Source organism: Prenolepis imparis, unplaced genomic scaffold (assembly GCF_030444845.1).
Source record: "Prenolepis imparis isolate NDT839.2.m4 unplaced genomic scaffold, iyPreImpa1.0 SCAF_12, whole genome shotgun sequence".
Lineage (NCBI taxonomy): Eukaryota > Metazoa > Arthropoda > Insecta > Hymenoptera > Formicidae > Prenolepis > Prenolepis imparis.
This window is the reverse complement of record NW_028141170.1, coordinates 1,963,546-1,979,088: the sequence shown is the minus strand read 5'-3', so window position 1 is coordinate 1,979,088 and position 15,543 is coordinate 1,963,546. Positions and strand designations below refer to the sequence as shown.

General features: G+C 45.7%; 1 protein-coding gene across 6 annotated transcripts in view; it reads right to left on the bottom strand.

The window, feature by feature from the left end:
- Dac (dachshund family transcription factor) overlaps nucleotides 1-15,543 on the bottom strand; it is a 181,560-nt gene that overhangs the window by 125,602 nt on the left and 40,415 nt on the right. The window lies entirely within an intron of this gene.

Here is a 15,543-nt window from a genome sequence, read left to right as displayed (position 1 = left end):
CTGTCCTGCGATTACAATGTTACGATGTCGATCGGCCTTCCTAAAGGAAAATGGTTCACCGACCGTTCCATTCCCATGAATAGTATCAAAGGAAAGAGATATACGTTTCTTATATTACTATCTCGTGTCTTTTTTATCGAATAGAATTCGAGGAACGTGTATAATAGAACGCATAACAGCCTGAAACTTACACTAACAAGATATAAAGTACGTAATGAGATATTATTACTTGGAAGAATTAAATCTAGCAACTGTAATAACATACGAAATTCTATCGCGGAGAAGTAACTCGTATAATTTCGTCAAATGTTTTTCATGGATATTACGAGTCGGAAATGAGAATACGAGCTCGTTGAGCTCTGTCTTAATAACGATTAAATTTATGTTATTAATTGGTATAACAATGTACTCGACTGCTTACCCCCGTGATTTATCGGTATCTGTCTTCGCACGAACGTATCAAACTGCCCGAGTACACGCGCGTTGATACATCACGAGACTGCTTATTAACTCTCGTCGACGGCTAATTGTTGGTTTTGTTCTTTGTCGCGCGTGGGGAAGAAGATCCCTCTATAATAGATAAGCCTACGTGTCTCTTTTCCTCTTTATGCGTGCCCCTCTTTATGCGTCTCCTATTTTCGCTACGGCAGACACTCAAGTGCGTAAGAGATGACTATAACGAGTCTTTTTTTTTTTATTAAGAAATGCATCGTTATTTTTAGCAACAATCGTTCCTTATTGGAAGGAACGCATAAAATGACGCGTCTCTTTACGCTAATGACATTACGCTGTTAAAATTATATCTGGCTTGGAGATATCTTTTATCAATGCGTATCGCAATAATAAATTTTTTCTTTATACAAGTATATATCTCTGCATTATCATAAATATACTTTTCAAAAAATACGCCTTTATAACGAGACGCATTATTACGACTCTGTCGCATAAATCGCCTTATCGGGCAAAAGAGGCGGGATAAGCCCTGATGTCTTATCGTAGCTCAACGCGGTCGCACCTGTCGTACCGGATATCTATGTGCTCGCTAACGCGCTCGTTCTCGAAGGTAATGACACAGATCTCTCGCATCCGGAAGCGCGTCGCCGAGAGTTGACACCTGCGGCTTGAGAACGAGCCCGAGGCGCGCCGGTTCTATTTGAACGGAAACTGTCTCGGGATATCGCGGCACCCACCGAGCTCCCAGTATTGTGTGAGAGATGGCTTTGTAGTCTGGCAAAACGAACACGTACACGCACACACATACACGTATGCAAGTCGCACGCACTCGAGAGAATCGCATCTCTTCACCTCGGTGTAGTATCTCGTTCCGCTCCTCGTATATTTGTTGCTCGCTCCTTCGGTAGCTATATGCAAACGAGTGGAATCGGAGTCGTCATGGAAATTAACAGCCGGAACATCCTTCGGCGCGCGATTATATTAAGGAAGCGACGTATATATGCGGACTGTTTTTACAAAAAAAAAAAAAGGAAAAAAAACAATAAAAGTATCTCTAAAATATGAGATTCGACGTGGTTCCCGAGCACTCTATATAATTAGAACCGGCGATAAAGGATTGACAAAAAATACTCAAGTGGCATGTACGTTGGCGTGTTCTAGCACGCGTAAAACTTATACATTCTATTTATATTCTCCCGTAACTTTGAAGTGCCGTGTATGGATGTCACGTCTGCTTTTCGTCCTCGTTGAACGAGGAGAACGTGATCCTTTCTGGTGCTCGTATCAATTCGGAATAGTCGGCGCCACTCGAGACAACGACGACTGTCACTGGGGACCCTGAAGACGCAGGGCCTCAACGATAAGGGGCCCCTTCAAAGGGAAACTTTAACGAGATTAAAGTCAAGCTGCTCAAAAGTACGGAGATTCGAGACCATTTTAGGATCTAGATTTTGTATACTTCTTTAATTCTACCAAGGGTGAATGCGCTAGTTTTAAAAAGAAGAGATCGAGACATCGTATAAACGATAAGATAAGACAAATTGAAACAAAAATGAAGTCTTAATATTGAGATAATTAAACCAAGAGACTGATAAAAAAGAATGAGAGGCGATTATTAAGAGGCATGGAAATCCGGAAAGACACAACGAGTTAATTCCGTGCCGCTCCGCGGCGTTCAAGAAGCTCCTCTCGCCTCGTGTAAGCAGTTTCGCACGATAATTTCTCCCTTGTAAAAGAGCGAAGAAAAAAAAAAAAAATGCATCGCCTGGGCGTAATCTCCCGCTGCCATCGGATCGCACGTAATTCCGTATCATTCTTTCGACCGATGTAATTATCCCCGGACACGCGGTACCGTACGGTCGCATTCGTTATGCGCATGCGTTTATTATGCGGTACATTGCTCGCCGTTCTCTCGGCAACGCGCGGAGATACCTGCGCGTACAGGGTGTCGCAAATATTTCCGAGTTTGTTCGACAAGTATCGCGTCTCTTCACGGTCGACAGAGCCGCAACGACATGAGAACCGAATACGGGAAACGATGGTGCGCGCGAGCGCCGTGTCGGCATATAATACACACTCTACTTGTGCGACAATGCGCCGCGTTGTTTCCGCCTCGTGTGCATACCCTCTTGTCTCTCTCTCTTTCTCTCTCTGTTTCTGTTTCTCGAGACCCCGAGTCCTCTCGAGGGAGCCTCGAGTGCGTACACGTATGTAGAGGAGCCGCACGCCACCACGTACCGGCTCGCGTTACACGAAGCCGCCACGGAGGGTAATTTCTCGGAAAGTCGATCGACCGCACGCTCGAGAACGTGTACATTTCTCCTCCGCGTCTCTTTCTTTCTTCTTCTTCGAGAGATCGCTCGTATCATCCTCTCTAAAGTCACCGCGCGAGATCTTCCGCGAGCCTAGAATCTCGTCGACCTACAGGCTCGACCGTCTCTCTCTTTCTCTTCCGATATGATTCCGCCTAGCGACTTTACATGTATCTCATCGGCTAAGAGAAACGAAGATGCGCGCACGCTTATTTTAATAATTTTGTGAAAGTAGCGTGTAATATATTTTAAATGTTGGATCTTGAAAAAAAAAAAAAATCGCTTTTCACTCGCAATGCTTGATTTAATTGTACGTTTATATCGTTGAAGAGGCAAATCATGTCCGTCATGGTTTCTTCCGCGCGATCGATACGAGCCGAGGGAAAGGCAGGCAGGCAGGCAAGGCGGATGGCGAATAACAGGCGGCGTTAACACGATCGCGCTCATATCGCCGGAATTACAGGCGGCAATCGAAGCAGCATAAACTCGAGAGATGGACGTATGTACGTACTATACACCGCCGGCGACGTGTACGTGTGCACGCGCGTCTCGACTTATGTACGTACTTCTCATCCCCGGGAGTATTACGTGGCGCACACGTGAGGGAGGGAGAGAGAGAGAGAGAGATTCTCCGCTCGTCTTCCGCAGCGATACGATCCTCATCTCGGCGGGACGAAGAGCCTCGAGGATCGTCGCGAAGGGACTTAATCAACGATCCGAGTGTTTATGATTTTTGTTATTGGTGTCATATCTCGAAGTAGTTCTCCCGAATCTAGCACTCTCTTTTCGCTCTCGTCCCCTCGGCGCATCATCCTCGCCGCTTCTCGGTGCTTCTTGCGTAAGTACCGACCCGGATAAAGTCTCTGAAATTTAGGGGTTCGCTGAAATTGCCCTCGCGGAACGTGGACGTAAAGAAACGTATCTCAGATGGTCGATTTAAGCCAGCTGACGGAATAAAAGTCCAGTCTAGGTGGTGCCTTCAATCGTCAACTTATAATTGTTAATATAATTCGCAGTTTCTGTTCTCTTTCTGAAAGTTCAACTTGATGGCGATGTATAATTATATTAAATTATATTAAAAATAAAATATGAAATAATTATGTAGCCGACTGAACGTGAATGTTTGAGATATTCCGCTTAATTTCAACAATAATTTTCAAGAACATCAAATAAAACGCTTTGTCCTCGAGGTCATTGCCATGACTCTTCGTCACAGTTTTCATCGGAGAGAGCCGGAAGACGCGCGAAAGATCGAATCTCGCGGAAGAGAATGCATTTAGAAGAAAAGAGGGACACGATGAAGCTTCGTCGAGTCGATGATCGCGAGAATGGCTTGGCAAATAACTTTGTCTCTGTCTCTCTAGTACTTTCCTTCATCACCCTTCTGTCACGTCCTTCGTCCTTTTCTCTCCGTCTATCGTGTATAGCTAACCATCTCTCTTTCCATCGTTTACAAGTTTTGTCTTGTCTCTTTTCAACCAGGTCTCTTAAACGTTCCGTGCGCGCTGAAATCATTCGATCGTGAACAGCCGTTACATATGTTGTCCATTTCGTATTCAAACAGCGCGGGAACCAGCAGATTGTATCCATTTCGTTCGCCATACAATCTTATCCGGAACCGACGAGTGGTCTTTAATAAAGTATACGACTTTATAACAAATAGACGAAATTATGTTTGGGACTGACACTAAAAGATTATCACCTCGTCCAGATGTATTTCTCCAAAAAATCTATAAAAATTTATCTTGTTTTAAGATTTTTAGCAAACTTATAATTTCGGGGTGAAGTTCTCCTGAGAAAGGCTTCATCCGGGGAGATCGAAACGCCTGAGAGCCTGTATACCACCGTCATCGATCGTAAAAGCGATGCGATGTATATACAACTGTTTCACGCGCACGCTTATCCTATGAAGGAAATATGTATGTTCTAGGAGTCGCGAAGGCAACAACAGTCAAGAACGCAAACGCTGTTTCGCGGATGGCGTGCTGGTACTCGCATGTCGGATACTCTCCTCGACCTCTTTCCCTAACGACAGAGAGAGTCGAGAGCCTCCCTCTCCGTCATAATTTCTATCCTCCCCCGCGGCAAAAATTCGTCTAGTATATTTGCACATTGTTTAAACAACTTTACATATCTTCCCAGACATTTACGATGGCGATGGCAAATCATAACGGGCCGGTCGTCATTTCTCGCTTTCGACAAGAGATTGATAAACGCTATGCGTGTACAATTGCCCGAGGCGAAACGTTGCGCGTTTAGAAAGTATCGTGACAGAGATACCGGTACCGGGTAAACATTTTTTTCCCCGCCGACTTCCCGCCGTTACGGCACTTTGCGTTACATCGTCTTCCAGTCCCAAGCAAGGCTTAATGAAACGCGTTTCACCCTCGTACGAATTTGCGCGTTCGATATGACGCTGCCCTATCGGGAGGCTCAGGTGAATCTTCACGATTGCCCCTTGAACTCGTGACAGGACATTCCCCGATCAAAGAATATCGTAATCTCCGGACTTTATAATACATGCTCACGAAGCTCTTACGTAATTCACGTGTCTGGTGAGAATCCTGTTCGCGTGTGACAGAGAGTAAGACGGGATAAAGCTATATATACATATAAAAAAGAGAGAGAGAGAGAGGGAGAGAGAGACCAGAATCGCCGATGAGAAGAGAGCGCGAGAACTGCCCTTCGACCCAGCAAACGCCAACATATATAGCAGAGTAATTTCTACGAAAGTATGATTAATCGGCCACGCTCGGCTCTCGTTTTTTCTCTTTTTCTTTCTTTCTTTTAGAACTCCGTCTCATCCTTGGCTCTCACGAGACGGCACACCGGGTGACCTTGCGGTCTCAGACGATACGCGAAAATTAATGCGACCGATGCTCTCGACGAATGGCAATATTCGCTTCAAGTATAGTACAAACTGAATGGCTAAACGTGAGCGCGAGTTTCTTCTCTCAAACTACGGTACATATACAATGTACCTCTTGGTAACCAGATGTGATTGGAGAAAGTACTTGGATTGGCTGTCGGGTAATTTCTGCGCGATATGCCTCGCGTAATAGAGTGTACTTCTAACACATATCTTGCATCTCGCGGAACTGAACGGATTCGGATCGAGCGTGTAGCTATCCCAGGCACGATCTCTGCAGGTAATTTCGCTGGCGAGAAGCGCGCAGAGAAGAAGAAGAAGAAGAAGAAGAAGCGGAATAAATTCGAAGGTCTCGTGACGTGGAGTTTCGAGGCGCCGAGCGTTTCCTCGGCACGTCGGTCGTCGAGGCCGCGCTCGGCCCCGGTTCACGGGGTTGTTTCGGGGGCAAGCGAGGGCAAGGGGGGTCGTGCAGTTGCCACGCGGACTGACTGACAACCTGACTTATGCAAATACAGCCTCGCTTCGTCGGGTAATCTGATCGTACGTACCTACGTACGTATATACGTACGGACGTAGCGCCGAGCCTTTACCTCTCCGGATGGGATTTAAATTACTTGCGAGCCCGCGCCGTTTTACGGTAATAATAATATAATGGCGATGACTTTATCGCTGAGCCTCGGTCGTTCTATTCCCGATGGAGGAACAAACGCACGAAGGACTTACGTCGCGAAATACCGAGGATTGCTTGAAAGAGATAATTAAAAAAATCAAGACTAGATAAATTTTACTATTTAAAGAAGATTATTCTTTTTTGTTTAAATATTTTTTAAATTAATTTTAAATTAGTTGCGGATAAAAACGCAAGTGGATATAACGAAGGGCGTAAGGTCAGCGAGAAAGGATAAAGAATGGAAAAACGAAACGCTAACGATGGTGGCGGTGGCTTCTATCTATCGGATCTGCACTTCTGTTGCACCGACGCTGCCCTCTTCCGCCGTATAATAATTACGCCTCTCGGTACTCGAGAGCGAGGGTGAGGGAGACGGGGGGGAGAAACAGGAAACAACAGCGCGGTTCGTCCATTAGTCTCGTTTTTTTACGATTACACGTGCACGACGCGACATCAGTGGCGACGAAACGCCGGTAATTGCGAAAATTCGCTTGGCCGACAATAAAATCGGTATAATTAAGGCGCGGTCAAAATTTTTAATATATCGTTTCTCGACGCCCGTCCTTTGTCACGTTTTCGCCATTTTCCCGCTAGATTTTTACGACCACCGAGTCTCTCTCTCTCTCTCTCTCGAGGCGAACCGCGTAACGACTGTCCGGCATGGTCGAGAATATGGACAACAAATTACGCACATTTTCCGCGTAGATGCTTGGTTACTTGTTCTTTGTCGTCTAATCAGTCGCTCGTAAAAGTGAATACCGTTTATCAACCGGGGATTGCGTATCACATAACTTGCTTAAATTGTACCCGGGCAACATTAAGAGATCCGGGAATTTATACGCACGTTTTTATAGAAGAGAATCCTCAATTTCACGCGCTTTCTCTCACTAACATAATATCAAAAATTTATGAAAGATGTATTCTAGTCCGTTTAAGCAATAATATAATATTTATCGATTTAACCGACACTTCTCTCTTTTTTCTGTCTTTCTTTTTTTTTTCGAGAAAAGATGCACGCTCCGGAATCGAGCGTAACGAGAAATTGCGCACTGACAGCTAGCTATAGTCGTTGCCGGACATCGTCGATTATCGTGCCGACAGTGCGGAGTCTCTCTCGCGCTAATCACAACCCCTTCACTGAATCTCCGGGGTAACTATCGGGTTCTTCGCGCCGAGTTCTCTCTCGATGAATCTCCAGTTAACTAACGCGATGGCAGGTAATTAATTGAAAGGGTCCTCCTGGACACTAGCTTGCTCTGCCTCTGCAAGTGGGCAAACTCGATGGGGTGTGAGTCGGTTCCGCGCTGGTCACCTCCAGCTAATCATAGACCACGGACACGTCGGACCCCTTGGCACCCGAGACTCCTCTTTCCTACCCTCCAACGTCCCTCCCTGCCTCCCCCCTTGACCGTCCACAATTCGAACGCGCTGCGTCTATCCTGTACTTCGTACAAGGGTGTCTGATTGTAATTACTTTACTCAAGTGCGGTGATTAAAGTTCTCCGGTGACTCCGCTGCCTGACGATCCCCTTTTCGTTCCGCGCGCGATAATCGCGGGTTCGCTTACGCTTCTTTCCGCCCGATACGCGGCGAGGATTCGTCACGGTCGAGAGGCTCGCGGCGACGTCTTTTCAGTACGATGGTCCTTTCGCGACGCGTTTCACAGCGATCGCGCATGGTGGACGCGAGCGAAGTCGACGATGCGTTAGGCTGAACATCGCCTTTCATGATTTCAAAGAAAGAATCCTATACGCGATCCCAGCGTGCGAAAAGCTATATACGTAGATAAAACAAGCGACACACAGAGCGGACAAAGAGAGGAAATTCTTCATTAATTACGCATCTACGAGTTTATCGATCACGCGTACCGTTCATTTTTCGATGTATCTTGGACGCGTATTCCGAAGGCAATATTCAAACATGTCAGAATACATCGCGCGATCCAACAAGCGTATCCGTATATTCTCGTCGAATTTCCGTTGATTATTCCCTCCTCCATGCCCGACGAAACAACGTCGAAACGAGGTGAGAGGAGAGGATGAGAAAGAGAGAGAAAGAAATATACAGGCGAGTAAATGAAAGGGGTGAGAGAGAGAGAGAATGGTGGCAAGAGCCCACCGGAGCGTTTTCTCCCTGACAGAGACTTTTCATCGGCTCTGCAACACTCTGACAGCTTATTCCGTCGTTCCCGTCCGCCTGCCCCAAACTGCCAACTGCCAAATGCCACTGCGCATTGAATCCGAACAATCATTCTGTCGGCTTCGCGCCCGCGCTCGCTGTCAGAATGCCGGATTAACGCGCCAGCACGTAATTCCCTCGTGTCGCGGTGAAAATCGTTCGATTGAATCCATTTCCCCCCAGAGTTGCTAAGTACCGAAATCGCGCGAGATTTTTGATCCGCCCTTTTCTCTCACGAGTTTAAAAAAAATATTTTTTAAAACTCGAGATATATCGCAGCGCATATTTTTGTCTTGCATTTTAACGTCTGTAATTATCAATTTTATGTCGTCTTTGAAAATGTTACAGGGAATGTCTGTTGCTGAGATTTCGGGATTTGCTGAGAAGAGACGTGGCGCGCCGAGATGAGAGTCGCCGGACAACGTCGAGAACGATCGAGGTGCAGAAATTAATGGATCCTTTCGCACCGAACCTGGAGGCGCGAGGCAATTCGAGCCGAGGTGCAGGCTATCGATCCTCCACCTCCCGTCGACCTTCCTTCCATCTTTGCTCTCTTGCTCTGTCTTCCTACATTCACCCCCTCCTGCTTCTTCTCCTTCCCTTTCTCTCTCTCATTGCCTCTCCCTCTTTTCCGACCCGAACACGTCTTGCACCGAATTCGTCGACCGTTTTCCACCGATACACGCAACCGTACGTTCACACCTACACGTGACGCCGGAGAATCGCGACCCAGGCCAGAAGCAATAGCAGGTGCGATTATCGCAAAAGCGCGGGCAACGCATGCAACGCCGAAATGTCATTCCGTTCTTACGCACCCGGTGCAAGCCGGACGAGTGTCGTTAACGACCATGCACGCGTGTGTTACTCACGCAACTGTTTGTATATGCACATGTACGTAAATCTATTCACCGAACGGTCTATTTAGAACAAACAGCTCGTACTATATAATCATCATGAATATATTATATTACAAACATCTCTTATTGATGATTCCAAATATTATTATTGCTTTATTGTCTTAACTTCTCCGCGAGTTCTAACGCGAATATTTCAATCGGGCAAGGATCCTCGTGGTCTCGGATATATACGATCGTTCACGTCAAAAAGAAAGGCTCTCGATGACGTGGGCGGAACGAAACGGACGAATGCTTTTAGCGTATGCATTATTTCTGAACGCGCGCGTGTGTCAATTGGCCGCTTCCATTTGCCGCGGCGTCGCGGCATCTGAGGCCCCGAATACGGCCCGATAAAAATTATGTCCCGCTAAGGAACAAGCTCTCCCGTCAGCCGGCATCGTCTGCGTCCAGTAGACGCAGCTGCGCTTGCACTCACGACGAGTGGCATCTGTATATCTCGGACGAGCACGTACGCATGCGGTACGTACTATATACCAAGAGATAGAGAAGCGCGTTCGTGTAACGAGTATCACGTAGAAGCGATATTGCGGCGTGACGTTACAATGATTGCGGCCAGAAAATCTCAATCGCGTAGGAAGAATTTGCGCTTGCTCTCTCTTGATGGATCGGTAGTTGGAAATTTCCTTAAACGATTTATATTCCACCGACTGAATCTCGGAATTCTTCGAAATCGAAAGAAATGGCTAAAGAGCGATATCGTATCATTCATGAAATCCTTAAACATGCGATATAATGTAAACTTCGAACAATACGGGTACTTGAACACGACTGTCGATTCGTGAAATAAATTGAAGGAATAATGACTTGTGGCTCTTAAGGACGAGAGAATTAATAACGCGCGGTGTAAAGTACGTGCAAACATAATATCGTATCAAATCGATCAGTCGGAAAAAAAGGCCAGTGTGAACCGTCCAGGTGCGGTAGGGAGGTATTGCGCGCGAATATATCCGTGAAGCGTGGATCTTATCATCGGTTATTCATTCGACCTGGATCAATCGGTCCGACAAATGGTTCTCGAATAAACACTCGAAAGCGCTCGTTATCGAACATTAGTTCATTGAAGCGAAATGGCAAGATTAAACGCCCATTAGCCATAACGAAATGTTATCGGGGTCAAAACATATGTCAATGTGTTACGCCATCGAAATTGGACAAATACATGTGGAACGAAAGGAAAAGAATACCACAGATATATAACAACTATGAGAGCTCTTAATATAACATGGGTTTGTTGTGACGCACAACGGTAGCAATAACAATCGCCCACGGTTACGTTATTTAATCTCGTGATAATCATAAATTATTATTATGTGTACACGGTGCAATATAATTGTTACCACTTCGACAAGACTGTGAATAGAGTAATTCATTCATAATTGATACACTTTATAAACGGGCAATCAAATATATATACATATATATCCATATATATCCATATATATCGTGCAGTAACTAATTATTACTGAGGTTGCATTGTCGGTTTCTTATTCCGGTAGAGCGTAATTTCTCATCGTCACGAAAACACACGTGTCGCTCGTTTCGCCCAAGTATTATTTTAGATTGATCGAAAATAAAACGAGCAATTAAATTGGATGAAAGTCTTAATCGCGCAACGACATTCGGCGGTTTCCCAAAGGATTTCCAGCCTATTTCTCCGACATTCATCGCGGGCTCGCTTATTATTTTAACGGGTGCAGAAGCGCCGGACGCCTGTCGGTAGGTGTTAAATTAATACCGGCCGCTAAATGCGCCGTGTGAACAGGTCAGGTGCTCGTAAAGCGTGTCGTCCCGCGTTACGAAGCGACCCGTTGTAGACTCCAAGTCGCCTTTCGCGACCCCTTCTAGAATCGTCCCGAGACCTTATAATGAATTACATGATTAGGCGATTTTATTGACAGCGATATACATATACAACGATCTCGATTTTCGATCGAAGGAGACCAGACATCCGGACATGGGCGCACCTGAAAGGTAATCTTCGAACTCGTCGTCGCCCTTCGGTTTTTTCCCGCCTCGAATAATCGATCGATGCTTTGTTGATTTTAAGCGGTTTTGTGTGAAATCGACCGAACCGTGAAGAAGTTGAAGAAACTCGCGAAACTTCCGCTCTCTTCGTCGAGTAAGCGACGCGATACATTTTTAATCATTGTTACAGAGACTACACGGCGCATCGAGTGCCGTTGATTAATCGGCGGCATGTTCGACATTTTAATTAATCTTCGAGAGAGAAAAAGAGAAAGAGAGAGAAGCAACGCAAGCACTCGACTCTCTTGGCGAAGAAATTGCTTTGCCCTCGATACTACCGCAGGAGCAATCGGCAAACGAACCCTCGATTCCCGAAGGAACTCGACGTATCTCGCCCGTTTCGTGCACGCTTTATCGACTATTCGGCATTCTTCGAGTTCCTCTCCCAAGTCCGTCCTTTATTCTTGAGAGGATCGACGGCGTCTTGACATTCGTGATCGAGCGGCACGTAACCACTTTGGTTACAAGAAAAAAATGTTTGATAATTTTAGCCGGAATAATAAAGAGAGTTAAGAAATAAAAAAATTGCGGATCTGTGCTTTGCAAATCACAGTCATGCATGACTGATGTTATAATGTGGAAGGAGAGAGAGAGAGAGTGATACAATGGATTGAGGTTACCGCCAAGTAATGTTGGAGAAATCGATTCTGACTGAAATCTACACATTCCGTTAAATTGTGCGCTATACCGAGCAATCTTCTGCAGGGAGAGAGACCACCTCTTCGGCTCGATTTAATAGCACTCGTGTGCGGCTCGGAATTTAGAAATCGCCGATTATCTTACGATAATACGCGCCGCGCACCGCAATAATTCATTTTTTCATATCGGCACCAGCAGCGTACGAAGAGAAATTCGTCGAAACGAATTTATCGATTTTCGAATTAATTTCTCGCTCGCTATCTGCCGACCCTCGGCTTTCGCCGGAGGAACCGGAGGCGAGAGGAGGAGAGGCCGGGTAAAAGGGCGGGGGTGGAGAGGTGGAAAAGTATTCCCGGGAAATATTTCCGTTTTTACGTAGCACGAGCAGCGCGAGGGGAGAGTATAGAGACGGAGATGGGATGGGAGTTCTGATTTCATTAGGCCCTGTGTTATGCGATTAATTAAGTCGCGAGCTTCGAGGAAAAATAAGAGGTGGAGCGCGGATTGGACTCTCTTTCTCTCTCTTGCTCTGGTTTTTTTTACATTGCTCTCGTCTCTCCTTTTTTCTCTCGTTAGAGCGAGAGAGGGCGTAAAAGGGAGAGGAAAAAAAATGAACTCGAGACATTTCTCGCCGAGGGATGGGCGTTATTAGCCAGCTTGGAGAAACTCTCGAACCACCGACCAACGAATTAACGCACAGCTACTATAGACGGGATTCAATTCTTTAGGCATCTTTAGCTCGCTATCGAGCCGGACAAATATCCCCTTTTAATTTTCATCATATTCGAGATACTGAACAAATTAAATAAAAGAAATCATACTTGTCTTCGCGAAACTACGAGTAATGATTATTATCAAAATATCGGTTGGTCGCGACGCGACATCCGCGACATATTTCGTAGGAGGAGAACGTCGTCCTCCAATCTGTTCGCCATTTTCTCTCCCTCCCTCTCTCTCTCTCTCTCACTCTCTCTTTGCCGGATGACTACTTTCGAGCCCCGGAAAATTCCGTCGTAACAATGTGACACCGGCGTTCGCAACGGCGCGCGATATTAACGACGCGCGGCCGTATTCGCTTTGTGAAGCGAACTATAACTGAATTTGGTCCCGTCATTTTATGCATCAGACTCGCCATGCCCGTATAACTGAATTCGATGGGTAACGCAATTACACATCTTTGCCCGCGCGTCGCGCAGATATACGCCGCGCTCCGCTCCGATACATGTGTGCGGACCACACCTACGCGGGTACCATTAATTATTATACATGCGTATATATAGCGACGTGTGTCAACGATACGCCGGTACAGTCAGTCCCGACGACAGAAGTAATTCGGTGGATCGGCGGAAACTGCCAGAGATCGAGCGACGCGCTTCCGAATCGCCAGCCAATTTTTGAAATTCACAAATTCGCGACGGGTATCTGTCGGAAAATGCCGAAAATGATCGGTCTGAATCAAAGATTTATATCCTTTTATTATTTCTTAATCTTCTCTCATCCCTAATCGACTCTAGATTACTCGAACAATGTGTGATAAATCGCTGCGTCAATTTACGGTATTAGTGATATGAATTACGGCGTATGTAGATGCATAACATGTGTATATGTGAAATAGGAAAATTCAAACAGCGCGGACTATTGCGAGGATAGTTGCAAGGAAGGGGAAACGAGGCATCGGACGGCAGAGAGTGCCGCTTGGTATATGTCGGAGCGTAGTGGTTCGCTATATATAGACACGTAGATATAATGCTCGACAGCACTCAATCAGAAGTCATAATACATTTACCACGACCTAATGAAGACTTGATGAAAGGCTACCGCTGGGACGGAGCCAGTGGTTCTCAGAGAGGGAAAAGGAGAGGTGTCATGGTTAACAAGAAACGAATCGATCAAATGTAAGTTAATCGCGAAGTGTCGAGGAAAACTCGTGAGGTCAATTCTTGTAAATTAAACGTACAATATTTTTATGACGAACAATTATACACTACTCGTACCTATGTCTGAAATCGAGAAGGAGAGGACACTTTTGTCAAACACAGCGAAAAATGGCAGTCTATAGAAACGAAGGTATTAACGTCGAGTGGCAAATAGACTTTGGGAAAAACACAGGAGGCAGCCAAAGCCGCGAGATAGCTGTCAGAATCGCTGTATGCAAAAGATCTACGCGGCCCTTTCCCAGTTTCTTCGTTCCGGCCGGCAAACGTAATCCTCGGAAATTAAAAATTCCCGCTTTTTCAAACGGTCTGAAGCGTCTGAGGCGAGCGAAGGGACTGACAGAGGGCGACTCGCCCCGTGGGCACTCAGCTGGACGCGGTTCCATTTACAGAAACTCCATCAAAGGGATTGTGGCATTACGCTTTAGAGTTTCGGTGTGCCTGGCAAGACGGCCGTTCTCTCTCTATCTCGTTCGCCTTCTTTCTCTCTCTTCTGGCGGCCGAGGATAAAGTGGCTGCGAGTGTACTCTCGTACAGTGACTTTGCTAGCCGCGAAACGTTCACCGTGTCTCTGCCGTAAATGAGTATTTGCCTTTGTGAATAAATAAAATGCATTACAAAGTTTCCGCGAGTTGTTCGGAGAGGCGAAGAAGCGGTAAATGAAGACGACAAGGGAATTGCATAGGTAGAAAGTTTGTTTAGAATCGGAAATAAGATTTGTAATTAGTCTTAAAGAAAAGAGATAATTATTAATATTTTCGTTAACATTCACTTATCGCGTTCAACTTCTTTAAGTAAGAACCAAGGCGGTAGCGACGAGGGAAAAGGAGGGAGGATCGAATGTACAGGGCAGGGAGCAACATCTAAGACAATGAGATACGGGCCTTTGGAGTAATCCTCCGGCCTTCCTTAGCGTATCGACATTAATTCCCTTGCCCCCAGCTTTTAACCGGAACAGACGCACCCTATAATAGGCAAGTTGGAATCCAATCTGCAAGTTTGCAAATTCGATTCGGCTGTCTTCAGCGAGAGAAGAGAGCGTCGAACGAGCGAAGCTGCGCGAGATGCGCCTCTCAAGCGTGAAGCTTGCAACGCGTATGCGGTAATCGATGCACGACGTCTATGATGCCTTTGGTCCTGGTCTTCGGCGCGAGATAATCGTGCCATACGTTATTTTATTCTTGGACCATCGGATCTCCACCGATATCAAAGTCGCATTAGCCCCGTTTTCGAAGAAAGCGCGATGAAAGTGAAGAATGTCAATGACCGGCTCTCTTTGTTCGAAAAAGCGTTCCCGACCTCGTGTCACTGTCCTCGTGCACTCAACGTAAATGTTAATCTTTCACCCACAACCTTTAGCTAGTCGATAAACGAGCTCGCCGTATTTCCAAAAGTCTTTATAAGATATATATTTAAAAAAATATTAACTAATAAATTTTCGAAAAAATTTCCGTAAACTTGACACCCCTATTCGAAAAATCAAATTTGGATATAGTAATTAAGTACTAATTTATTGTTAAACTCTTAAATTTTTTATTTCAATTTT